This window comes from Triturus cristatus, chromosome 2_2, assembly GCF_964204655.1.
Source record: "Triturus cristatus chromosome 2_2, aTriCri1.1, whole genome shotgun sequence".
Lineage (NCBI taxonomy): Eukaryota > Metazoa > Chordata > Amphibia > Caudata > Salamandridae > Triturus > Triturus cristatus.
This window is the reverse complement of record NC_140582.1, coordinates 729,013,662-729,039,791: the sequence shown is the minus strand read 5'-3', so window position 1 is coordinate 729,039,791 and position 26,130 is coordinate 729,013,662.

Genomic DNA, 26,130 nt, shown 5'->3' with positions numbered 1-26,130 from the left:
TTTTGCACCACCATAACTGACAGGATTTATGTCAGGTGGTAACAATGTCATACTGTCCAACCCCACAATCTCATCCCATTGCTTGTTGCCAATCATGGTGAAAGGCGAACCAGAGTCAGCTAGCACTACAAAGTCATGACCGTCTACTAAGATGTTGCACTCAGGTATTGTTATTTTCCCTGCATCGACTTCACCATCATTATCACTGATGCTCAGAATTACAGTGCGCACAATCTCAGCTCCTTTCTCTGGGTTACGAACTTTAGTGGATGACTTACAAACTCAAACATAATGCCCCTTGACACCACATTTGTTGCATACTGACTCTCTGGCATAGCAATGAGGATAGTTGGAGAAGTGTGAGAAACTCCCACACCTAAAACACTTAGGTTTAGGAAATTTCCCTGGGGCTTTGTCGCTGGCACTACTACTAGTATTAGGAGAATGACCTTCATGATCTGTTTTCGCTGTAATCCTTTGAGGGGACCATGCATGCGTGTATCCTTTTCCAAAGCTTTATACTTGTCCACAGGTGAGACTTTGGCTACATTGTCACAAACCTCCAAAGTGTCACAACCTGCTAGAGCATGAACATCACCTTGCCCCTCCTTTTTATCTTCACGGTTTTTCATCTCTCTCACCCAAGTAGAAGTATTCTCCATACCTTCAACAATGGCAACAGCTTCAGCCAACAACGGGTTTTTTGACAAAAGTTTTTCCTGAACTCGAGTGCTATTGGTGCACCTCACTAATTGATCTCTGACTAAGGAGTCAGAGAGCTCACCAAATTCACCGGTCCGTGCCAAAGTCTTAAGGGAGGCAACATAACTTCCCACCCGCTCAACCAGACCTTGGACCCTGGTAAAGAACTTGTGTCTCTCTAAGACAAAGTTAATGCTGGGACGAAATATTTCTCCAACATAGTCATAGACATCTCTTAAACATCTCTTAAACATCAGCCGGTTCTCCATCCCCATTACCAACTGGAATGAGATCCATACTATCATAAATATTTCTTCCTTCTACACCTAAATTGCGGAGAAGAATAGTTTGCTTCCTAAATGCTGAAAACTTCTCTCCACCAATTGCTACAATATAAGAGTCAAATAAATTTCTTCATCTCTTCCAAGGAAGAATCGGTTCACCCTTCTCTGATAAAAAGGCCGGGGGCTGGGACATGCTTGTTGTGGCAGCCATTATAATATTTAGAAATACGGTACGAAGTTGAAAAAAAAACAAGTCAACTTTGAGATAAATAGAAGTGGATAGACTGGAAATTGCAACTAATTGAAGTGACAACAGTTAAAATCCAATTTGTAGTACAGTAGTCCTTGAAGAAAGCAAGAAAAATAAGACCGTTGGTGTGATTCCAACATAGAAAAAAATATTCGTAAACAATGTCACTGCTGTACTTGAGGCAAGTTAAAAACATTCAAATACTGCCAACTCTCACCGTGTACAGAGGTTTTAGCGTGAGAAACGATATAAAATGATGTCCGTCCCGACAAGATGAAATGATCCTCAAATCAGTTGCACACCGGGTGAAAACAGCATGAATGTGTGCTCGATATTGGCGTGCGTTCCAGCATGCGCTTCACCATAAACAATTAAAAACTGGAACCAAAATGCGTTACAGTGACGTGAAACAGGTGATGGAGGACTAACGCAAGGAAGCAAAGCTCGAGCTTGAGGGAAGGCTTGCGGTGACAGTTAAACCGGTAAGCCTCACATTCCTCCAAAAACAGCCTCGTGCTCCTCTTAAAGTTAATTTGGTTAATAAGGTAAAACATACAGTTCTCGGGTGACCGCAGGCAATGTCAGAACCTAGTTTCATCAAAATCAATAATGAAGGCAGTGGCGAGGATCCACAATAACAGCACAGTCCAATGAAACGAAGTTGGCAAACAGGGGGGTCGGTGCTGAAAGTTGCCTGTCCCCAATCAGGCAGAAGCTTCTCGTAGCTAGTGTTGAAAGGATGAATCTTGGCGCTGTTTTAGAAGTTAAGGGTGTTTAATCAAGGAACACAGCATAACGGTACAGCACCAACTGTACAGCAGAATACCCAGCTCTGGAATGAGTGATTCATGAGATGGCATGCATCACTACATTCCATGACATAGCAGGGTTCCAAGCATCTCTAAGATTACAACAGTATCAGGCACATGCATCAAGAAAAGCTTTTGCGAGTCCTTAATTGCGAATATTAAGGAATCGCAATTAAGGACTCGCAAAAGCCTATGCATGTAGGAATCGCTATTAAAATAGCGATTCCTTAACATTCATTAATTGCGACTCACAAACTGCGAGTCGCAATTAATGAATGGCTTCCCATTCATTCCTATGGGCCTCCAGGCCCATAGGAATGCATTGGAGATTGCGGGAGCAATTTGCGAGTACCAGTAGGTACTCGCAAATTGCTCCCGCAATTTCTAGGGTGCAAGGGTGTCAAAATGACACCCTATTGCACCCATGTATTTGAACTCTGCACACATGTTGCATACACACATGCTCTAAGGGCATGTGTGTGCGCAACATGAAACTTAGAAAAATGCAAATAAGTGGATTTTTCTAAGTTTTAGCAAATTACCATGAAGTCGAGCTTCATGGTAATTTGCTCCCGCTAGTAGCGAAATCGCTATTTTTTAAACTTTAATGCATTGCATTTAAGGAATCTCAATTAGGGATTCCTTAAATGCAATCACTATTTAAGGAATCGCTATTTTGAGATTCCTTAAATTGCGATTTTTGCATTTGGGATGATGCATCCCAAATGCAAAAATACCGGTCGCAAAGGGGCAGATGCTGAGAATCTGCCCGTTTGCGACCGGTTTTGTGGTTGATGCATGTGCCTGTATGTCTTTAATTCCAAAACTGTCTATATTTTCATTTTAACTTTCTTCTGATTCTTATGGTCTATTTTTTTCTTGGCTGGTCATTTATCATTTCATCACTCCTTATTTTTTTCAGAATAATTACACCTTCTTCACTGCCTTTCATTTCAGCACCTTACTGCAGGTGTTTTCGCACTTTAAATGTAGGCACAGTGGTTCCATTAACCTACCTTTCCTCCTTTTTTAGGTCTCCCTGGCATTGCAGCGCGAAGCGCTGCCGCCAACGAGAACTATTGTTGCTGTGATGCCTCTCAAGGGAGACAGACCGGGGCACGCGCAGCGATCGGGGTCTGTGAACGCGCTTCTGAGACGCGCTTGCGCAGACGCGCACACACTCAGACACACGCGAGGACTGTAATGTGTACACCAAATATTCCGGCTTGTGATGAACTGCAGACAGTGGTTAATTTGTAAAATAAAAAGTGCCACCGTCCTTGGCGGCCTCTTGGCAGTCGGGAGTAACTTGGAAAGGGACCCAGAAGAGGCCGGGAGACGGGCACACTTAGCAAGTGCTAAACACTCACGGATGTGAAATATCCTTTACACGTTCACACTCACCTGTGCACCGGCGGCCTGGTGCTCCGGAGTGGGGGTTCCTCGCGCTCCGGATCGGAGAAGAGAGTGCAGGCCCACAGCGAGCGCAGGCAGGGAAGTGACTGCAGGCAGAACTTGTCAGGACCAGGCACACTTCTGTCTGCTGCTGCCAAGCCGGCATTCTTTACAGCTACGTCTCTGCGATCTGAACTTGCTGCAGGCGTTAGACTCGCAGGAGGAGCACGTATGCGAGGGCGTGGAGCCTCTCCCGCATGACGTCAGATATACTACCATATACCCTGAAAACCTAGGTAGCCAACTACGTGCGGGACGAGAGGCGAAGCAGTGGTGTTAGGGCCCTAATGCAAGCAAGGATATTGTGCCTGAGGCGCACGTTCGCGTGCGTTCCACAAGGTGGCGCTGTTTCCCCAGTTTGTGAATATCGGATTACAGAAGTACAGTTGGGCTCTATACCCAAGTGGATAGGGCCAAACTCTGTAAATTGCATGACACCAGTTTTTTCACACAACAGACCCAGTGATGTTTAGCCTAATATAAAAACAGTACCGAAATAACACACTAAACTCGGACATAATCGGTACACAGCGGCATTAAGGAAGGAGACCTCGAGATAAAATGGATACAATCAGTTAGGGACATTCAGCCAAGCACTTCTCGTTCTCATAACAAGACACAGCACCCTTCAGCTTCCGTTCTCGTAACAAGACACAGCACCCTTTAGCTTCCGTTCTCGTAACAAGACACAGCACCCTTCAGCTTCCGTTCTAACAGTGGCTGCTGCACCAGACAGGATGAAAAAGCACACACAAAGACAAGGAACACCTCCCATGAAGAACTGATAGTCACCCCCACACATGGGCGTAGGAAGTGTGGGGGACGCGGGGGATATATCACCCCCAGATTTTGGAGTGGGGGGACACGGGGGACAAGGGTGGGGGGGACGAGGGGACAAAGGAATTTCCCCTCTCCCTTCTGTTATCGCAGAGCCATTAGCACGCGAAAGCGCTACCTAATGGCCCTGCACTTGACCTGCCTGGAGTCAGAGGCCACCCGCCCTCTGCCTTTTGTTATGCTGCAGGAAGGCTCAGCCGTTCTGGGAAGGGCAGAGAACGGAGAACAAATAAACGCTGTCTCTTTTCCTTCATGGCAAGGACCGTGTCCACTACTCCTGATCTGCCTCTGGCGGCTGCCCTCCTCTCTTTATTCCTCCATCTCTTTCTGTCTCTGTCTCGCTCCTGCTTACGTGCTGATTTCAAGAGGCAGCTCTTAAGGTACTCTCTCTTGCCTCTCCTTTTCTTTATTTGTCCCCCTGTGAAATTGATCCAAAAAAGGCTGAACACTTTGGCTGTAAATGTCCTCATTTTCTGACCGTTTTCTATTGAAAAGAAAAACCTCGGAATGGAGAGAAAAAATAGTTAAATACCTAAATAAAGCAATACAGAGTGGACAGCAGACAGGCCAGACTGTTATTTACACCCACACACATTAGCGCCACTTTACAGAGTTTGCCAGTGAAAGCGCTACTTTCTTTTTATCTTCTTTCTTTGAACAACATTGTTTTCCCAGGGTGGGTAAGTGCGCCATTCCTAAAGGGACTGCAATACCTGGTTGATGGGTAGAGTGGAGACGTTTAATATGATCGTTTTCAACTTTTTAATTATTTTAGCTTATAAAATGTGGCTCTGTGTTTGGGGATGTGGTCTTTTTAAACCAAACTGCATACATTTTGAAAGGATATAAGCAATGGACATTGAAAGGGGTCCCTTCCTGGTCCTGTAGCCATGTCTTGAACTTTTCAGGCAAAATCACTTACTGATTTCTGAATAATGAGTTTAAAACCTTTAAGGTAACCATGTTTTTTTCTGATTACAGTTCACATGCTTTGCTTATTCTTGCATTCCCTATGAGTGTTTGCTTTTTCCAGGGTGTTATTCATTTTTTACAGGCAGCATTTTACTGTTGTCTAGTGCATAATTTGAATTTAGTCGCAGCACAATTGAGTTGTGCTGAAGGCAGTGCGAGTTTCTCTCAGTGGGGCAGTATGGTGTTCAGTGTGGGAGAGAATGTGGCACTCTGGCCAGAGCTGCTGAATTTTGAACTGGAGAACCATGTTCAGACCTTCATGAACAGTTCACCATACCACACTCCTGACAGAGCTTATTCCGATGCTACACCTTAGAAGGCCCAATAGACCTTAGAAGCCCAGGTGTCTTAGCACGCGCAGGTGGACCTGTCCACCACAATCCATACTGCAGTTCACTTCCAGTCTTACTGGCAGGCATATGAAGAAGCACATCCTAGATCGACAGTGAATCTGTCACTGAGGTCACAAGACCCTTGAGGCCAGTCCACCTCACCCATTGGTACCTCCATTGGCCTTTTTCCAACACTAGCAGTGCAACTTGCCAGGTTGGCAATGTAGGATTTGCATGCACACCAAACTTAGAGGGTGATTATAATGGCAGTGGGACCGCCACGTCACCCCGTCGGTGGCGGTCCCACCGCTGTTGGTGACTGCATCACAGCCCGCCATATTACAATGGCGGGTGGTTACCTGGCGGTCGGAAAGACCAACCACCACGCACCCGACGGGCTTCTTGAGCCCGCCTGTGTGGTGGAGGGGCTCGTGGTTCCTACAATGCTGGTGGTGCCTACCATGCTCCGCAGCAGGGATTATGATGTCCCTTACCCGCCAGCTTATCAATGGCGGTTCACCTGCCATGGAAATGCTGGCGAAAGGGACATTGGGGGCCCGTAGCAGGCCCCTTTACCCCTGGCCCTCAGACATGGGTCCTGGGGGGCATCTATGATGCCCCACAACATATCACTGCACCATGTGGCAGGCACCGATATATTTAACATGTTCCTTTTTTTTTACTTTGCGGCGGATGATGCAGCCAGCAGCACCTGCTGCAATGTAAAAGATAGGCACTGCGAACACCGTAGTGGCAGTCGCATTGTAATGCCTTTCATGGGGCCTCCACCTTGAAGGCCAGCGGTCCCATTCCCCGATTCGATGGCGGTGGTACTGAAGTCCGCCTGCCATCGTAGTCAGCCCCTAAGTTTGCATTTTATGAATATGATTCAGCGGGAAATAAATTGATGTTTGCAATTTAATTGACTTTGGTTGGCCTCTTATCTATGAGATTTCCCTGTTGAATGTGCCTTTACATTATACATTTTTGTTGTATGAATTGATTGCATACTACACTCTCCTACAGGTATTCATTTGAGTGTCATTAGGAGTGTCTGGGACCAATTGTTTTCTTAGGAATTGTTTTCTTTACTAACCTTTGCAAAGGGCCCTAAACTTCACAGCAACACAAGTCACATTTCTTTTAGTAATTTGGGATCCGTTTGAGCTACAAAATTGTTTTGGAGGAAACTGACCTCAGGCTTCAGCAGTGAACACATGCAAGCGCAGAAAGGGCTGCTGGCCTCTAAACTGCCATGCCTTATTATATTCTAGGGTCTTAAAAGTAGTTCTAACCCCCTGCCCTATTATGTACTAGGGCCTTATAGGAGAGGTCATGCCAATCATAGGGGTACCCTAACCCATAGTGCACCCTAGTGTATGTAGGTGTTTTCACTGTATTTTTAAGTGCCTCTTTCAGAATAGCACTGGCTGTTTAGGCAGAGGCCAGGGTCAGTCAGTCAGGTACCACCAGTACCAGTCAGCAAAAAGTTGGGGAGTGCCCAGGGCGGCTTTGCAACACTAGAGAAACACAAACTCAGAATGTAAAACATAACACCATGGTTGGGGGGTTCTCTTCAATAATCAGAATTGATTTCTATCCTAATGAACCCATTTTCCAACATTAGGATAGGGAAAGACTGGGGAAAAACCATAACGTTCTAATCTATACATTGAAGTTTTTATGCAGCTCTTTGATGACGGTTAATAGCTCACTGTTCAGTGTTAGGATTTTAACTTATAAACTTCAAATACCAAAATAAATCTCAGACAAAAGCAGTAACTCACTGACCTATTGAATTAAAACTTTCACTAGACAAGCCTTCGATCTCTCTAAAAAAACAAGCATTTGCAATGCAATAGGTCTCGCATTTATAGGAGTTTGAGCTATTGGCATTGTAAATGACAATGCTTTTTATTTAAGTTTGGGTTTTTTAAAACATAAATAAAAGGCACTGTCATTTATAATGCCAATAGCTCAAACTCGTATAACTGCGAGACCTATTGCATTGCAAATGCTTGTTTACTATTTGATCTATTGAACCACTTGGGTCCAATGTGACGCTTCAGTGCTTTATATTGAGGGGAGACATTCGACCCTTTTATGTATGTGGGTTGGTTGTTTTTGTCTGCTATGTTGGTTTCTTCACCTCTGTTTTTCCTGCCTGCATATTTACTATATCAGGGGCCCTCTTCTTCTTTTTGATGAGTGTTTCCCCCGCCTGGCAGGGATGACGCCCCAGCACAGGGTGCATATGCCAAGTGTGAGGGAGGGCAAGCAGAGGGAGCTGTATTACAGGGCCCTGCCAGGCACACAAGCAGCAGCCTGGTGGGGTAACACGAGGAGAGGGATGGGTAGGAAAAGGTGCAGCGTTCAGTGGTCTGACATTGTGTGTAATTAAAGGCACTACTTCTCAGATGCTCACATCCGCGAAATGCCATGTGTTGCTACCAACACTTGATGTACAGATCTGGGAGCCAATCCTTAAATCCATCTAAACCTCAGTTGGGGATGTGTGTGTCTTTCTTTATGTGGGGACATGAGGCCCTTGCCAGACAGCTAAAGCAGGCTGTAGGCAAGACATCTACTGCCCAACTTCTGATGTTGGAAAACATTTGTTAGGACAGTAGCCTATGAATTTTCAGCATTTCTAAGGGTAGCGCATGGCACTTTATGATTTAGCATTTTCAAATAAAGTACGGCCCTTGTCCAATTCTTTGCTTTTTAGAAGGTACAAACAATTATGAAACGCTTTATGCTCCGCTCCAGATGTTTTAAATTAACAACAATTTGAACCATAATCCCCGTTAGTAGAGTAGACTGTCGAGCTCTCTCATCCTCCAGCAGCAGTCATTGGAAACTGTCATGGGGTCATCTAGTGAGGCCCAGGCCGTTTTAACATGTGATGTGAATACACCGCCGCATGTCCTGAAATCTGACAGATGTTTCCGCACGCTCGGTGCCGCTGGCGTCTTATCTTTCTATGAACTGACTGTGATGTACATGGTGACAATGTTTTTATGCATTGTTTTTACTCCTTCACATTATTATTTTATGCTGCTCTCACTTTAATGTCTAAATACAGTATTTAATCTGTTGAATCTAACTGAATCTGGCGCAGAGCTGTAGAACAAATTTGTCAATGTATGCAAACATTCAGACATCCCCAATGGTAACTTGGTATTAATATAAAAGTTGAAACAAAACGTTTTTAATAAACAATATTTAACCCGGTTGGGATTTTTTCCTACCACCTGTAATGAACATGTGAGCAGATGTCAGCAGCGAGCGCTTAACCCAATCAGCTAGGATAGACAGGCAGGGCCGCGGGATGTCGAGGGACAGCCTGTCCTCGTTCTCTTAAGCCCTGCTAAGTCTCTCTTCTGAACCCTAGTACATCAGGGCTGAGCACACTGGCAGCAGAGAAAGACGAGGCACTGGGGACTCGTGTGTTTCACAAGCAGTCATCACTGGGCCATCCTAAGGAGTTATGGGGCCCTGGGCCAGACATACTTTGGGGTACCCTGTTTGGAACAATTGTAAATTCATGACACATTTTCAGCTCAACCTAACCCCCTTCAGCACAGCTGGGGAGAGAAAGGCGGGTTTACTGATTGGTGAGGTAGAGAGAGGCGAGAAACAACGATATAGAGGTGAAGAGAGAACAAGCGTTGGCCGCTTTCGCAGCGATTGCCCGTAAGTGGTGTGTGCGAGTGTGTAGCAGGAAGTGGGATAAGGGAGGGGGGTAGCATGGTGAGCACTTTTGCGGCTGCTTTGATGTTCTCAGTGGCCGCGCGGCTCACTGAGAACATCAAAGCAGCCGCGAAAGTGATCACGATGGATGACAAATGGTGCGCGCGCCCGGCGCACATGCACTGTAGGTGAAGCCCTCAAAGAAGCACTAGTTTGCACTTCCAAATGCCGCTTACTAAAATTCTCGCCAGAGCAGCGCTAAAGCGCTAGCTCAGACGAGACCTAAAGAACATTAATCACCAAAGTTATCTTCACATTTTTATTGTTGCCTGAAAAATGCTGGAGACCAGGAATGCAGCAGCAGGTACTTTTCAAACCCTAATGCACTTGCAAACACGACGCCCCCACCCTAAGCCAGCGGCCTTTGTTTGCTTTGTGCATTAAGATGCAAGATTCATATATATGTTTTTTTTAAACATTTGGTCTCATTACTATATGAATGTAAATAACAATAAAGCATACATGCAAACTGTGACTACATGCCTGCTTTTCTCAATATTTCACTTCGAAAGTATGCGATTGTATCTGTTTAACGGGCGGTGATTTGTATAGGGTCACTGGAAAGTGCACAAGGTTGTCCCCGTCCCCCCCAGAATTTTAGTGTCTCCTACGCCCCTGCCCCCACAAGACAGAACAATGAAAATAACGCATGCAGCCTCACTGCAGAACAGAAGCCTGACCCCTCTATTGCCTCAAGTATTCAGTACAGACTCATTCCCTGAGAAGGGGCACTGCGAATCCGCCATGCGGCTCTGAAATTGGGGTGCGGGGGTCCGTATCTGAAGAAGTGGTTGTTTCCCCACAGGATCCGGTCTCCGTGGTACAGCTGAGTCGGGCCGGTGACTGCGGAGCCATTCACGAAGGTTCTGCGGGAATCAAGCACCCTTGTTAGAAGCTTAAAGGCCATGTATTGTGCTCCGGACACTGGATTCACTGCAGCAGAGCTCTGCACACAGACGGGGCTTTAGTGCAAGACCTGTCAGCCGTGCTTCCCTCACCACAGAAGCACGGCGTCCGACCGGGACAGCCCCTTCAGTTCTCTGTACACACTTTATACCCCAGTCTTCGAATTCCCCATTAATGTTTGTTCGAAATGCTTTCATTTTCCCCCAAAATTCATAAACACGCACCCTCTAACTGGGAGATTCAGCAGGCAGGTAAATACTCACAAGCAAGGAAGTATTCTGATTATAAGGGGTAAAAAACAATCACTCCAGAATAAAAAAAATAGGAGCATGGGAACCTCATGAATAGGTTGACCTGGGTCTCAAAATGTAATTTAATCTGCTAAAATGGCTGAGTGAGTTAAATGCTGCCTGTTGACATCTGAAGGTCACGCGTTGGAATCCCAGTGAGGCAAACTCAGCCTTGCATCCTTCTACTGCAGATACATTAAGCACCGTTACATTGGCGAATTGGTCTATCGTCGTCCTGTTAGGCAATACATTGATAAAGGCATACATCATTATATCATGGGTCACTCTTTATTCATGGTTTATTTGTCCTGCTCGTTTCAACGAAAATCTTTCTAACATCAGATGTGCTGGGTGAAAATCCCATAAAACAAATTATCAAGAAAGTTGGTGGGAGCACAGTAACTTGCTTTAACCGGTTGCAGCGATACGGTAAACTCATGTTCTGCCCTTTGGTGTCACCTGTGTGGACGCCATGTGTTACCAGATTACCGATGCTTCACTGATGACTTCGCATCCACGGATATAGAAACTGTTCCTCGTCTCCATAAAAACATATCACAGAATGAAGGCGCGGATGAGTTAGAAGGGAGGTCCCATCTCTGGGACCCGAGTGAGCGCTGTGCTCACCCCTAAGGCTTGGTTGGGGACTTCTTGTGATCAGCTTCCAGCTTCCTCCGTCCACCACGGAGGCTTGCTCCAGTTTCTTGGATCCTGGGATGGTTACAAGTCTTTTTTTTTTGTTCTATTATCCAACATCAGTTTTGTTTCTAGTTTTATGAATAACATGTTCTTAATAGCGCCACACACAACACTTGTTCAATTTCTAAGCACTGTAAAAAAACATATTTCTAATACCCACTTTACCGACCTTGGAAGAATGGAAGGCTGACCCTCTCTAGCTGAGGTTCGGACTGGTGACTTCCAGAACCCAGCCTTTTGTCAGCTGAAAGAGTTCAGCTCACTGAAATATTATTCTCCACTTTCACTGGTTGCCATTAATAATAAGTGAATATTATTTTTACTGAATTTTCCTATCTAGATGTTCCGGCCTGTCCTCCTGCCAGTGTTTCAGCCGGGGTTGCACGTTATCCCCGGAGAGCCGGATCCATTCCATGTTTTCAGGACAACCACGGGGGTAATTTTACATACAATGAACCTAAATCAGAACACTGCTCAACATTCCGGGTTGCCTCTAACTACTACGCCTGGAATGACTCCGCCCACGTGGCTTTAACCTTCTGCCCATTTAACCAGCATTGACGACAATCCCCGTTGCTTCTAAATCAGGCATCTTCTAGAATGCAGACAGGGAACCGAGAGGGGGGCAGAACACAGGTGCTTACAGCACACACGACTGAATTACTACTGCAGCTCTACTTGCAAAACGTTGTAATCTCACATAGAATTGCACACACTTACAAGAGGGCCAGGTGCAAACCATCATAAACAGAATTGCAACCTTAGACTTAAAGGGAGGTAAATTTAGTTCGTTCAAAAACATTTCATATAACATCAACTGCTTGTGATTGGTTGATCATGCCATCTGCTTACTACTTCTCATTTTTTCTTTCTACTTTGCTTTCTTTCCACAAGCTCAAAAAAGCATTTGCAATGCAATAGGTCTCGCAGTTACACGAGTTAAAGCTATTGGCATTGTAAATGACAATGCCTTTTATTTATGTTTTTAAAACGAAAACAAAAATAAAAGGCATTGTTATTTGCAATGTCAATAGCTCAAACTGGCGTAAATGCGAGACCTATTGCATTGCAAATGCTTGTTGTTTATTGCTTTCTTGCTCTCGTTTTATCAGTTTTGTCTGTTATTCTGTGTCTGTCATCGTGTTTGTCTTTTTCTCTGTTATTTCACTGATGTTCTCTGCAATGCGTTCTGCATTTGTGTATGTCTATGCGTGAGTTGCTCATTCTATTTTGATTTTTGTTTTGCAGCCTGGTGTCCGTAGTTTAGTTAAGGAATTTTTCCAAATCTGGACTAAAAGTCACAGAATGTAGAGCGAAAACCTCACCTGGTTTAGCAACTCATAGATGGACATGGAAAAATAGAGTGCTCTATTTCTGTGCTTTCTATCATGCTTGTGATGTTTGCCCCTGGTTGCTTTGCATTTCTATTGTGCCTTGACATTTATATACAGTTTGGGTATTTTGTTTGGAAGCTGTCATTTGAAAAATAGTCAGTATTCAGCTCCAGATTCCCAGGGTGGCTCTCTGGTGAGTGAACTTCACTTCTGTTATCTGATGTCCTAACCTCTGATTGGGAAATGGAGTTTTTTGGCAGTGTATTACTCCACAACTGCTGCAGAGGAGACATTTTACATTTGCATTTGCTGGATGTCCAGTTTTTTTTTTTTTTAAAATATGTGACCGTGTTATAGAATTGTTTTGACATGTTGGGCTTTTTATGGCTTGAGGAATGTACATATGAATCATCACACAGTGAATTGCAGGTTTTAATTTTTTTTGTTTTTAATTCTCTATGAATACTGTGTACCGTATAGTTTTTTTTCATTTAGAAATTGTTTCCCGCTTTTTCATAGTTCTTTTTTTATAGGTGGTGGCCAGGTTTGTGTGTGAATGGCTTTCTTGATTTGTAAATATGTGTATAATAATTCTGATTGCAGCCACTTACATTTGGAAGAAAACGATCACCTGTAAGGCACACTTTAACTTCTAAAACAAAGCAGTGAAAACAGTGCCTCTGCTCACTCCCAAAAAAACATTTACACGCACGTGCGTCCTTCTTCATTATTGCCGCCATGCTAACTCTGTGTTTGCGCCACCGCGGAATTCTGTGCAGAAGGAAATCTTCTAGGTTTTGTGCCTCACCACCATAATATGGCACACAGACTTTCAAACGGGCGGTGCGCAGATGAAAAAGCGCACATTTCTATGCGCCAGGTGCAACACGTTCCATAATATGGCCCCAGGTGCCCATTCATTTAATATTAAGACCCTTGACCATTGACCAATTTCAACGGTCAGTCTGCTCCATGCACCAATTCCCCCTCCCCCGTATGGATCACTGGACACATTTCATTTCCACAACCCATAAAGGACTCTGCTTGTGGCCTCACATGAAATGCTTCCTAGCAGTTTCTAACAACTGGCTGACACCGATCCCAGTTCATCTAAACCCAAAGCCACTAAAATTCCCTATAGGCATCTGCATATAGTACACATGTGCAGCAAAGTGCCTTAAAATGCAGGACATGTGCAGTGCAGTGAGCTTGCCAGGGGCAACTGGTTGGCAGTAGAGAGGATCACTCCACTCCACATGTGGAGATGACCATGTACTCGCATATGCAACGCAGAGCAACTACTTTTAAGTAGATAAACCAATATAGCATCCTACTCAGCCACCCGTGTCATTCCTAACTGGGATGGAGGATCTGTGACTGTGGGATAAGCCTGGCAATGGTCAGAACCATGTATAATGTGATCACTGGTGGGCGAGCAACATGGAGCATACCTTAGCATCTCAGCCATGTGCTAGTTTATTGCAATGCATACATTCCAGAAGACCATTGCACGCTGTTAGATCTGGGGGTCTCTAGTTGGCAGAGGTAAGTACCTTAGACCAAATAGGGACCCTTGCTTCTAGTCAGGGTACAGGGACACACACGGTAGATAACCCCTGCTCACCCTCTAGGTAGCTTGGCTCGAGCAGACAGGCTTATCCCCAAGGCAATGTGTAAAGTATTTGTACGTAACAACTACAATGACCCCCCTAGTACACCACAAACGTAGACCACACAGGTGAGTATATCAAAAAATATAACTTTATCTAGTTTCAGCAGTGGAAATCAAATTATCAAAGGGTTGCACATTAATCGCTTTCTTGGGTTGTCAGGATCGTAAGAAGATAGTCTCTAGTCTCTTGTGTGACTTCGTATTCAAAGAAAAAGAATAAGTTCGTAGGCTCTCAGTGTTTAAATAGCCATGTTCCTCTAGCGGTGTCTCTGCGCTTATAACTAAAGCACTCCTCTCAGGCTGCTCGGTGCAGGGCTTCCACAGCTCCCGAGCGATGGACCAATCCGGTCGCGGCTCCCTCGACGAGCCCGAGTGACGATGTTAGATGTCACCGGAGTCAGCCACTCGCAGCGCGGCTCCTCCGGCCAAGCCTCCACCAGCAACCAATCAGGTCGCGGCCTCCTCGTTCTCTCCTCCGCGGCTTCGCAGAGCGGGAAAGTGCAGCTTCTGATCAGTTTCGGGCCCCCGGGCTGTGGCGGTGAATCGCGGGCAGGGTATTCCACAGCGCCCCGTGTCGGCGGGTCGATCGTGACGCCACCAAACCTCACAGCGGCTCGGTTAGCACGGGGGACGCCCACAATCCTGCGGCCACAGCAATACACGTGCCGATGAGCACGTCGGTCTTCTCAATGTGGCAACCGGTGTCAGACCAAGATCAGCGCGGCACTCTCCAGCAAAACAGAGAGCAGCCAGCGTACTTCCCGGGGCAGATGCTTGGAAACTTGGTAGAAACAGCCCACGGTCCTTGCAGCACACAGCAGCACAGGGGGGACACAGCAGAGTCTTAAAGTCTTGGCAACCTTTCTGTCCCTGGGTTGCAAAACAGGAGGCCAGCTCTTCTCAGGCCCTTGGAGATTCAAAGTTGAAGACACAGCACACAGCAAAGTCTTGTTAGGTCAAGTAGGCAGGGGCACAGCACACAGCAAGTCCCCCTTCTCCTCCTCAGCTTCAGTTGCACAGCAGAACAGGTCAGCCCTTAGAGCACACAGCAAGGCAATCTTCCTTCAGTCCTTCAGCAGTCCGTCTTTCAGCAGAGGTTCCTCTTGATTGTAGAATCTGAAAATCTGTTGTCAGGGGTCCTTTACTTATACCCTAAAAGTCTTTGAAGTCTTTGTGCAAGTGGGTCCTGAGCCCGGTCTGATCCAGTTCTGGGTGTTGCTGGAGCACTTTTTTTTCCTGGCTTCTTCTCTCCTTTCAGAGTGAGGGGCAGAGTCGTCAGCCGCCCAGCAGGAGGTGGAGCCAGCATTGTAGTAGGCAGACACATCCCTATTCACTCCCAGGTGCTATCTCCTCCCTCCACTCTACTTGTAAATGTCGTCATTCAGCAAAGGGCTGACTCAGCCAACCTCCTGGGGGCTCCCCAGCCCCTGTCACTCTAAAACCAGACAGTCAATCCACAAGCATGCCCAGACACACAGAAGGGTCAGACAAGAGAACAGCTACTCTCTAAAAAGTACTTGTCTCCAACTCAGGATTTAAAAACAACCTCTCCTAAAAGATGTGTTATTAAATGCTGAGCTCAGGGATATTAAACACGCATGTCTTATCTTGTGCCTATGAGAAGATAGGCTGATGGCCATTGGCACCAGCCTCCCCCATGTTAGCCTATGGAGCAAGGTAACCTTGCAGCAGTGAACACACAAAATGGCCGCTGTTCACTGCCAGAGCATGGTACCTGCACTAGTACATGCTCTACCTTTTCCATACACTGCACCCTGCCCAGGGGGGTACCTTGGGCCTTCCATAGGGATGACTGATGTGCACAAAAAGGGAAGGGTTAGGCCCGGCCAGTGTGGGCACTGGCCAGGAGGACATGGCAGTCCAGGGACTGCAGGCAGGCCTGCGGTGGCAGGCCTGAGACACCATTTTAGGGCTACTCGTGTGGGTGGCGCAATCAGCGCTGCAGGCCCACTAGTAGCATCTGTCATCACCAGCCCTGGCACACACAGTGCACTTTACTAGGGACTTCATGGTGATACAAATATGCCAATCAGGTATATCCAACCAATATGATATTTTATACAGAGAGCATATGCACTTTAGCACTGATCAGCAGTGGTAAAGTGCCCAGAGTCCTATTGCCAACAACCACAGGTCAGAAAAACTAGAGGAGGAAGAAGCAAAAAGTTTGGGGATAACCCTGCAAAAAGGGCCAGTTCCAACACACGCGCTTCCTCTTCATTACATTTGGGCGCTGCCGCCAAAGTTGGGAATCCATTGTGTATCGTGGCACATTGCACTGCCCTGCTGTTGTAATAGGCAGTATGGCACACTATTGACATTTTTTCAGCGGTAACCAGGCCTACAACTGTTGGACCTTGCCATGCTACAACAGGGGGTTTGTGGGGGAGATGGACAGGAACAAAGCTGTTTTCTTGTGGTGAAGTGGGATTTAGTACTACTCCTCTATTCCAGGTCATGCACTAATGTAGAAGCAGTATCATAGGGTCCGTTATTGAACATCTATGGTGGTGCAAGTGGACAAAGTACCACACACAACACTACACTCATTTTTTGGGAGAGTGCAGATAAATACTGGTTAATCGGCATGTGCCTCATTTTGGAAGGTATATGCATCTTTATGAGAAACTCCTGAATCGTTGATTAGTTTGACAAACCACTAATACAAATTGATAGTTCTGTACGATGGTTTAAAATGTTATTTTAAACGAATCTGCTCCAAGCCAATATACATTGTCTCATGATTTGAATAGCTGATACACATGCTAATGAACCTGTCTGGGAAATGTCTGGCAGCCCGATTGGCTGAATTGCTAGATTTATGAAGGGTAACAACCCCAGAAGGTCTTGTGTTGTTGGTATTAATACTTCCTAGCCATACAAGTAAGATTTCAGGTTTTTCATGAAGCTTCTAAGTGAACCTGAGAACCTAATATCCAAAAGTGCAAAGTAAGAAATCATGGGAGTCAGCGTGGAGAGTAAAAGACCTCCATTGGTGGTCAGATGAAAAGTTGAGACTACTAGTAGTGCCTTGTACGTGCCACACAGGTATCAAATGGGCTCAAAGGAATTAATTGTGTTGGAAAGATGTTGAGAAGTGAGTTGATGCAGAAATTTAAATTCAATTTAAGATTTCTTTCGCCTGATAATGTCCTGCTACTGGAAGCCAATGTAGCCCCTACTGAGGGAAAAATTAACAACTCTTATTCAGATTGTAGATAGAATTGACTCCAGCATTCTATTATGTCTATTGCCAGTCGAGCAGAACTTTGAGGGCACCTACATATAGGGTGTGGCATTTATCTAGTCAGAGGTTTGTGGCTGGGTCCATCACAATGAATCGGTTCTGTTCAAAGACAGGTGGGAGAATGGGTTTCATCTGGTTAAGTTGGTAATAAGAATATTTGACCAGGGAAGAGACTTTGAGCTCAAAGTATGCATCAAATTCAACCCCTATACTTTGATATTTTGAACTTCATAATGTGCGCCACTACCAAATAATACACATTGGGATGCTTGAGGGGCACAATGGAGTACCACAAGTATTACCTCAGTGTTGGAATGATTTAGCCGTGGGTGGTTGTCATTCATTTAGATTTGGATGTCCCTGAGCACCAGATCTCGAGCCATACCAAGGTGAGGGGTTAACCCAAATCAACATTGGATATTGGTTTGACAGGTAGAAGATAAGTTTAAAAATGGGGAATTCTCCTCCTGCTCTTTCTTATCAGTGCCTCTCTTCTAGATGGGAAGATGTTCTTTTGCAGACCTGTCTTGATACACGGGCACAGAAAGAATGCACTCATACTTGTGTGGGGTGGGAGTGTCAAAGAATTTTAGTGATCGCAGTTGTTATATTTTGGCCAACTTTGCCATTGTCGGTAAGTTATAGACCTATACATGAGCTTTGAATGAGTAGTGGATATGTACCTGAACATAGAGCGCTACATTGTTCATAGCTGTGCCTATGCACAACTATTTGCCGTTAATTACAAAATAGTACGAAGTTCTTCTGTGAAAGCAAACTCTTAAAATAGACCCTTTAGCCACTTTGTGTTGCTGGAATTATTATAAAAGAGACCGTGTTCTTTTGCGTGTCTATCAAAATGAGAATTTCTTCAGGGAAGAAAGTCAAAGACATCTCTGATACAGTGATGCAGTTCCAGGTAATTATCTAATATTGCCAGGAGATATTTTAGTTGAAAACAGCCGATTAGAATCAATATGTTCCTATGTGTCATCACATACGGTGATAATACAAATCTGGACAGTTGAGCAAGTTGGAATCAGCTATGAACTCAGAGAGACACTGTGAAAGTCGAAATTTGAGATGTTAGGTTTTCTCCATGTTAGACCTATTCAAGAGGTAGGTAATAGAAAGAACATATTAAATTGGGACAATAAGCATGAAAATATAAAAGTAATAGGAATCAGTGATTTAAAAATATAGCATAAAGGCCCCTAACTTAAGAGCTACAAAGGAATATTAAAATGGAGACAGCATTTTGACTACCATTGGGAGGAAGAATACTTGAAAAGGGTTATCACTGTAAATAACATAATCACATCCTGCTTTCTCTTGATATTATTTCATTGCTTTGATTAATCCCTCCCGAAACATTTGTCACCACCCCTACCTTGAAAGGTTATCTTGGATTTTGTGGTGGTAAATCACATAGTTGACAGTTCTTCAGAGAGTATTTGATACTTGCTATTACTGTTGTCACATTTAGGCCTGGCAGAAGTGAGACAAAGTAAGTTTATATGAGAAGATTATAGGTGATTTGGGAAGACACATATTTTAACAATGTCACACCATTCGTAACAATGGGTGTAGTTTTCTGTCAGGATGCATGGAACATGCTTACCTCGGTCTTGGAATGATTTAGCTGTAGGTGGTTGCCATTCATCTAGGTTTGGATGTCCCCGACCACCAGCTCTCAAGCCATACCAGGCGAAGGATTATTAGAAAGCCTGATATAGATCTGAGTACCCCCATAACCCAAATCAACATTGGATATTGATTTGACAGTAGAAGATCAGTTTAAAAATAGGGAATTCTCCTCCTGCTCTTAGTTATCAGTGCCTCTCTTCTGGAATAGGAATTAGATGGGAAGATGTTCTTATCAAGTGGGAAGTGCTGGTCCCACATGAAGACATGTCACATGCGTGCCTTCACAGGCAGAAGGGGATGGTGCGGTACCCATTGTTTGGGCACCACCTAGAAAGATTCTTTACGTCTCTGATAGAAGCACTATGCTAGACGCATGAACAATGATAAGTACCTGTCCCATTGAGGCATGGAAGTCACAAGACTTGCAGATGGTGGTGAACATCTTGAATGCTTAGAGTATATGGGCCATAGCATCTTTACTAGACAATTTTGAGACATAGTTGCTGCAGCCACAACTTTGTCTTCAGATGTTTGGAACCTCACAGTCTGTTACTTCGTGGATGTCAATGAAAGATAGCACTGGAGTCAGTATACACAACACTCAGGTAAAAGTAAATAAGCTTTGTAATTGAACATTACTTCAGGACTGCTTTATTAAGGATTGTGGCACTTGTGGATGTTCACAAGGAGTCATCCATTACGATTAAGAGCTCTCATACCTGTTCATGTTCAGAAATCTTCTTATTTATTAGAATTCCAACTTAATTATGCATTTACCTTGTTTTTGCAAGAGAAGCAAATAGGAAGCTCATCTTGCAAAGGCTTTATATCCTTCTTAGAACACAAAAGGTATTGCTTTAGATGACCATATACTTGTTAGTTGTTTAGGTGAACTATATACTATTAGTTGATGAGATTGATGAACACATTTGACGTTACAGTTTACAAACCAGTTGCATTAAACACAGTCAAAATGACAGATAACTATCAGATAACTGTGGAGGTAATTTTCTTCAGAAAACAATACACATTAATTAGATCAGGGTATTATTTTCATATATTATAGACATTCTAATTGTTTTTTAGCTCTATATAACAACTAGCTTCATTCAACGATAGAGAGTTAAAAATAAAGATATTGTCCACAATTATCTCTTCTACATGATCATAAATTAGATGCCATAGACAGTACATAGCAAAACTAAATATCTTCTCCTGCCTTTAGATACAAGTGCCCCTGTGCAGATCAAGTCCTAGGCAGGATGACAAAAATCAGTGTCTGTTTCTCTCTCTCATCTCATTCCAATTTCCCTGTGTCTTTTTCTACATATTTTCAGTGTATTGTTGGTAATGGTTTCAGAGATGAGATTGGTTCACTACAGGCTTACAAATTGCTATAATAGCAATAGTACAGGTTTTCCTTACATCGACAAGCTAGGGTTTACTGACCTACAAGTAGATTTATTTGCAAATGTTCACTGAATCCCTATCAAAGAAAAAGAAACTAACTGGAGCAACAAGTATAAAATGTATAAAATGTCTATCACATGGTAACAGTGGAGTCCATTAAGACCGGACAATTCATATAGTGTAGTGCATACTCTCCTAAGTTAGGAGTTTGCTTGATGAAATGCTAGTGTATAGCTTTGTGCAGAAGGAATGAGAGACGCTTTTGCCTGAAGATTCTGAGAGCTAATGCCTGCACTGCCATCTCTAACTGATTACATCAAAATTCTATGTACCTGAGTAATACAATATCATCACCAAAAAGCCAAAAAAGTGTCTTTAGAGTAATTAGGGATCCTGGACCACCCAAGAGCACATTACTGGCAAATGCATAACTTCCCAGTCTGAAATGGTGTCTTCAGCTGTTTATGTTCGTGTTGAGGTGCCCTGTTTAGCCTCATTACAAAAACGTTAGTTGCTTGACCCATCTGTGCTTTATAAATGTGGAGAATAGGTGGTAATTAGGCTAAATGCTTCAATTTGATCTATCAGCATTGTGTGGAGTATTGTCCACCTGAGGTTGTTTTACTTGGAGCTTTTTGCCGCTACTTTTCACCTTCATCGAGAGTTCCTACACATTTGATCCAAAGCAGTGGAACATGTCTGAGGCACCACAAATCAACTTGCTCTACTGGGTTGATTGTGTTTTTTTTCGTTAGGGTGTATGTATTAAGTTTTGTAATGCTTCAGCTAATGCCACACATATCATTGGTCAACTCAGTCTCCTCAATTGACCGCTTGTGAAATGAAGACATTCATTTATTTATTGACATCATTGATGACCATAAAGGCTAAACTAGAGCCATAGTAACCAGGCCCCATTTTCCATTTCTAACCTCAACCTTCAGGAAAGGATCTCAGATATGAATCTCAAAATATAGTATCATCACTCTGCATGCACTTCAAAATACATTACGGGTTTTCCAAAACAGTCAAGCAACAGCTGATAAATTAAAGCAAAACTCTTATAGTCATCATCTCTCAATTGCTGTTAACAGTTTCATAGTGATAAATCCTAAAGCCTTAATATTCATGCACCAAGTGGCAGTGGAGCAGCATTCTTTCAGTTAGTCCAATACAACCTACACACACAGTGTAGTGAGAAATCACAAATGCCCAAGATTACTGTTGCTGGATTCTCCAAAATCAGATGTGCTAAGACATTCTTTATTCAGCCCAGCACCTTTTCCAAAAATTGTCTCAATTTGTGGAAAAACAATCAGTTATGCACTTCATCGTCATCTATCACGCACCATCTCCAGGATATCCCATCCACATTAGGGAACATCTCTCTCAACTTCTTAAGAGTTGTTTAGCAAATAGATGTTGTCTTGAAATGCATCACTTCTAGGCCTGCTGGGTAATTGCTCCCTTTTTTGTTTTCACTGTTCCTGAGTAGTGTCCCTTGACAGAGATTTGTAACATTGTGATCTGTATGGCTAACCCATGTCTTAGATTATGTCACAATGGATCTCTCTTTGTTTAGTAAGTAGATTCTAACACACACAAGATCCCTCTTTAATTCTTCTATCAATGACAGGTACTTGGTTGAGCAAAATATCAAATTGAAGCATCACATGCCCCCCCCCCCCGATGCCATGCTTTATTCTTATCTTCTTTAAAGGGGAATCCCTAATTTATTGTCACTTCAGGAGCTTTGGACATCATTAACTCATGCAAAACAAATCTACTGTATTAAGACAAGGATTAAATGGAAGATAGGGTTCAACTTCAGGCATGTCGGGTGATAATAATGTTCCTCTGCTCAGTTACTATCCACCAATCTCCCCTATTCCTTTTTACATATTGATACGCATGGCCAGCTGTAATGCTACAGGCAGACATACATTGTGAGATCGTGTATTTACCATTGTACTTACTGTACTGTGCCTGTGATTTTGCTTTTTCCAACTTCGTGCATCTGTGTCCCTGTTTTTTTTCCCGCCGTTTGCCCTCTGCCGCTGACCATCCCTTTCTGCACTGCTCCCGCATCCCAGCTGTTCGTCCCTCCCGCCTCCCCTACAAATGCCGCCCGCTGCGGGGGAGGGCACGTGAGTCCTAAGACCTTGGTCCCAGGACCTCACTCTCCCCAGCAGCTCTGAGGTTCTCTGCTTCACCTTGAAGCCAGCCAGCACCTCCGTGCAGGGTTCGAGACCCCCGTTCCCGTTTCTTTTGGGCTAAGTTTGTTTTTATTCCCAAAGTGAAACAGAATTGGTATGCAGTTTCTAGTGGTGTCGCAGGGTATGATTAAAAAACAAGAGGTGCCAAGGTGTAGGTCAGGGGGCAAGCAGGAGAAGGATACACTCCTTATGGAAAAGAGACCCTCACACACCCAACAAGCGGATGTCTTGCTTCATCATCAGGTCTTGCTCTTTATCGGGTCGGCGGTGCAATACCCGATCAGGCACCCAGATGGGGCCTTCTTAGCGGAAATCTTTTTTCCAATGCCAATGGGTGATATGCGTGTGAGGTTCCTTATAATAACTAGTGTAGGTGCAAGTGGTGTGTAAGGTGGGTGAAATAAAACAGGAGTAGGTGATCCACTCAAAACTATTTTAATGAAACGTGGTCACTACCCTGATTAAAACCAAAGTGAAACGCACATTCTCACCTTTAAGTGTATGAGTTTATGTGCTAAAAAGGTCAACAAGTTTCTTGCCTGTTTATTTATTAATTAACAATTCTTCAGGACCAGGATGTTAGCTACCTACACTTTTTTGGTGGTGGTCACAACCTCAGGGAGGTATCAGTGGTGACCACACGTACAGCACCCTAAAAATGTGTGGTACCAGTGATTTTATATCACAACCTGCAAAGTAAAAGAAGTAAAAATTAAAATATTAAAAAACAACACAGTGAGGGCAATGCGAAGTATCAGGATTACTCTACACAGTAATATCATATTGATAACGTGTTTGGGATAAGAGTCAGCCGTGACATGCATCGACTGTGTGTGGTGGTGTCAAGGAGACACGTTTAACAAACAGCAGTGAGAAATAATGTGGATAGACCAAATGTAGGGAAAGATCACTGTTCAGGTGCAGTGCAAAGTAACTCACCCTCATTAGGCTGTAGTAACGTCGAGACCAGTGTGGGAGAGCACTAAATTATAGTGTCCTGGAAAGTAAAATAAAAATGAGACAAATGGAACAAGATCCAAAAGAAACTGAACCATAAGGCCGAGTAAAGCCCAATGGGTCAGCGATAGGCTAACCTCAGTTATGGTGGTTCGAGGATGGGTGAGCCGGCAGATAGTGATCAACAAGTAAAAAGGCCAGTGGGGGAATATATTCACGCCACCGTCATTAACGCCAGCTTCCCACTAAATTTGGAGTTGCTGTGCATCGGTGTACAGAGAAGATGACCCCATAGATAGACCACCTGTTCATACCAACCAAGTAGGTCTCTTAATGCACTCAAAAGGGCTCGCATACGCAGTCTCATTTGTTGGAACCTGGAATGTAGCGTGCCACCCATGGCGTCCCCGGCCCCTGAATCAATCTCAGAGGACCGTAATGATTGGATGGAGTGGACAACCCATCCGGATCCCCGAATGGAGGCGCTACTGCCTAGAGCGATCGTGTAGACCTCCAGGCGTGTTGCATCTCAAGCATCGAAGCCCGCCAGTACGGGGGCAGTAGAAACAGCATTGCAGTACTCACGATTCCGTAGTTAGGAAACCTCAGTGTTCCTACCCCCTCTCTCTTCACTATGGTCCGGTCTGGCAGGAAAGGGAACTCGCGTCCATGCCTTTAAAAAAACGCCCGCCGGTGAGGAGCAGGGGGGGCGGGACTTCCGGTCGGACCCAGCGGTCTGCGCGAATTCTGGAGAGCTGTACCGCCAACCTCCCTTAGAGGAAGCACATGCGCGGCTCGTGCGCGATCACTATCGCTATGATTCCGTCCGCTTGAGGCTCCAATTCACACAGTCTCGTGGAATATGGAAAAACGAAAAGAAGTAACCACCGCAAACAGCACAGGGCAACATAAAAGAAGTGGCGTGTCCCTGTTAGGAATGAGTCCTACATAAAAGTAAGGATGAATATACACTGTATAGTCCTGCAACAGTGAGGGGACCAAAGGAGGTAGTGAGGTCAACAAAGTTGCGGATAGATAATGTTGAGTATGGGCTGAGTGTGGGATATATAATGAAGGCTAAGGAGTGGAGTAGAGATTAGGACACTAGAAAGTAACGTCCATGAATAACGCTGTATATACATGGTTGGTCTCATAAAGGATAAGATCTCACAAATAGACTTAAGGCTCATGAGAGATAAGTACCCAAAGTTGGATTTAAGTTAGCAGACTCCAAGGAATGTCCTCATTAAGGCCATTGGTGACCGAGGTCAATCGTAGGACCCAACGCCGTTCTAGGCGGAATAGCGCCTGTTTGGACATGCTAGGGTGTGATTCTAGAACTACCCATTGGAAGGAGGTGGGGGCATGTCGTTCTGAGTGATAGTGTGTTGTCATCTTCACTCAGCCCATATTCGACATTATCTGTCCGCAAATTTGTTGACCTCACTACCTCCTTTGGTCCCCTCACTGTTGCAGGACTATACAGTGTATATTCATCCTTACTTTTATGTAGGACTCATTCCTAACAGGGACACGCCACTTCTTTTATGTTGCCCTGTGCTGTTTGCGGTGGTTACTTCTTTTAGTTTCTCCATATTCCACGAGACTGTGTGAATTGGAGCCTCAAGCAGACGGAATCATAGCGATAGTGATCGCGCACGAGCCGCGCATGCGCTTCCTCTAAGGGAGGTTGGCGGTACAGCTCTCCAGAATTCGCGCAGACCGATGGGTCCGACCGGAAGTCCCGCCCCCCCCCTGCTCCTCACCGGCGGGCGGTTTTTTAAAGGCATGGACGCGAGCTCCCTTTCCTGGCAGACCAGTCCATGGTGGGGAGAGAGGGGGTAGGAACACGGAGGTTTCCTAACTACGGAATTGTGAGTACTGCAACGCTGTATCTACTGCCCCCGTACTGGCGGGCTTTGATGCTTGAGATGCGACACTCTTGTAGGTCTACACGATCCCTCTAGGCAGTAGCGCCTCCATTCGGGGATCCGGATGGGTTGTGCACTCCCAGGCAATCATTACGGTCCTCTGAGATTGATTCAGGGGCCGGGGACGCCACGGGTGTCGCGCTACATTTCAGGTTCCAACAAATGAGACTGCGTATGCGAGCCCTTTTGAGTGCATTAAGAGACCTACTTGGTTGGTATGAACAGGTGGTCTGGCTATGGGGTCATCTTCTCAGTACACTGATGCACAGCAACTCCAAATTTAGTGGGAAGCTGGCGTTAATGACGGTGGCGTGAATATATTCCCCCACTGGCCTTTTTACTTGTTGATCACTATCTGCCGGCTCACCCATCCTCGAACCACCATAACTGAGGTTAGCCTATCGCT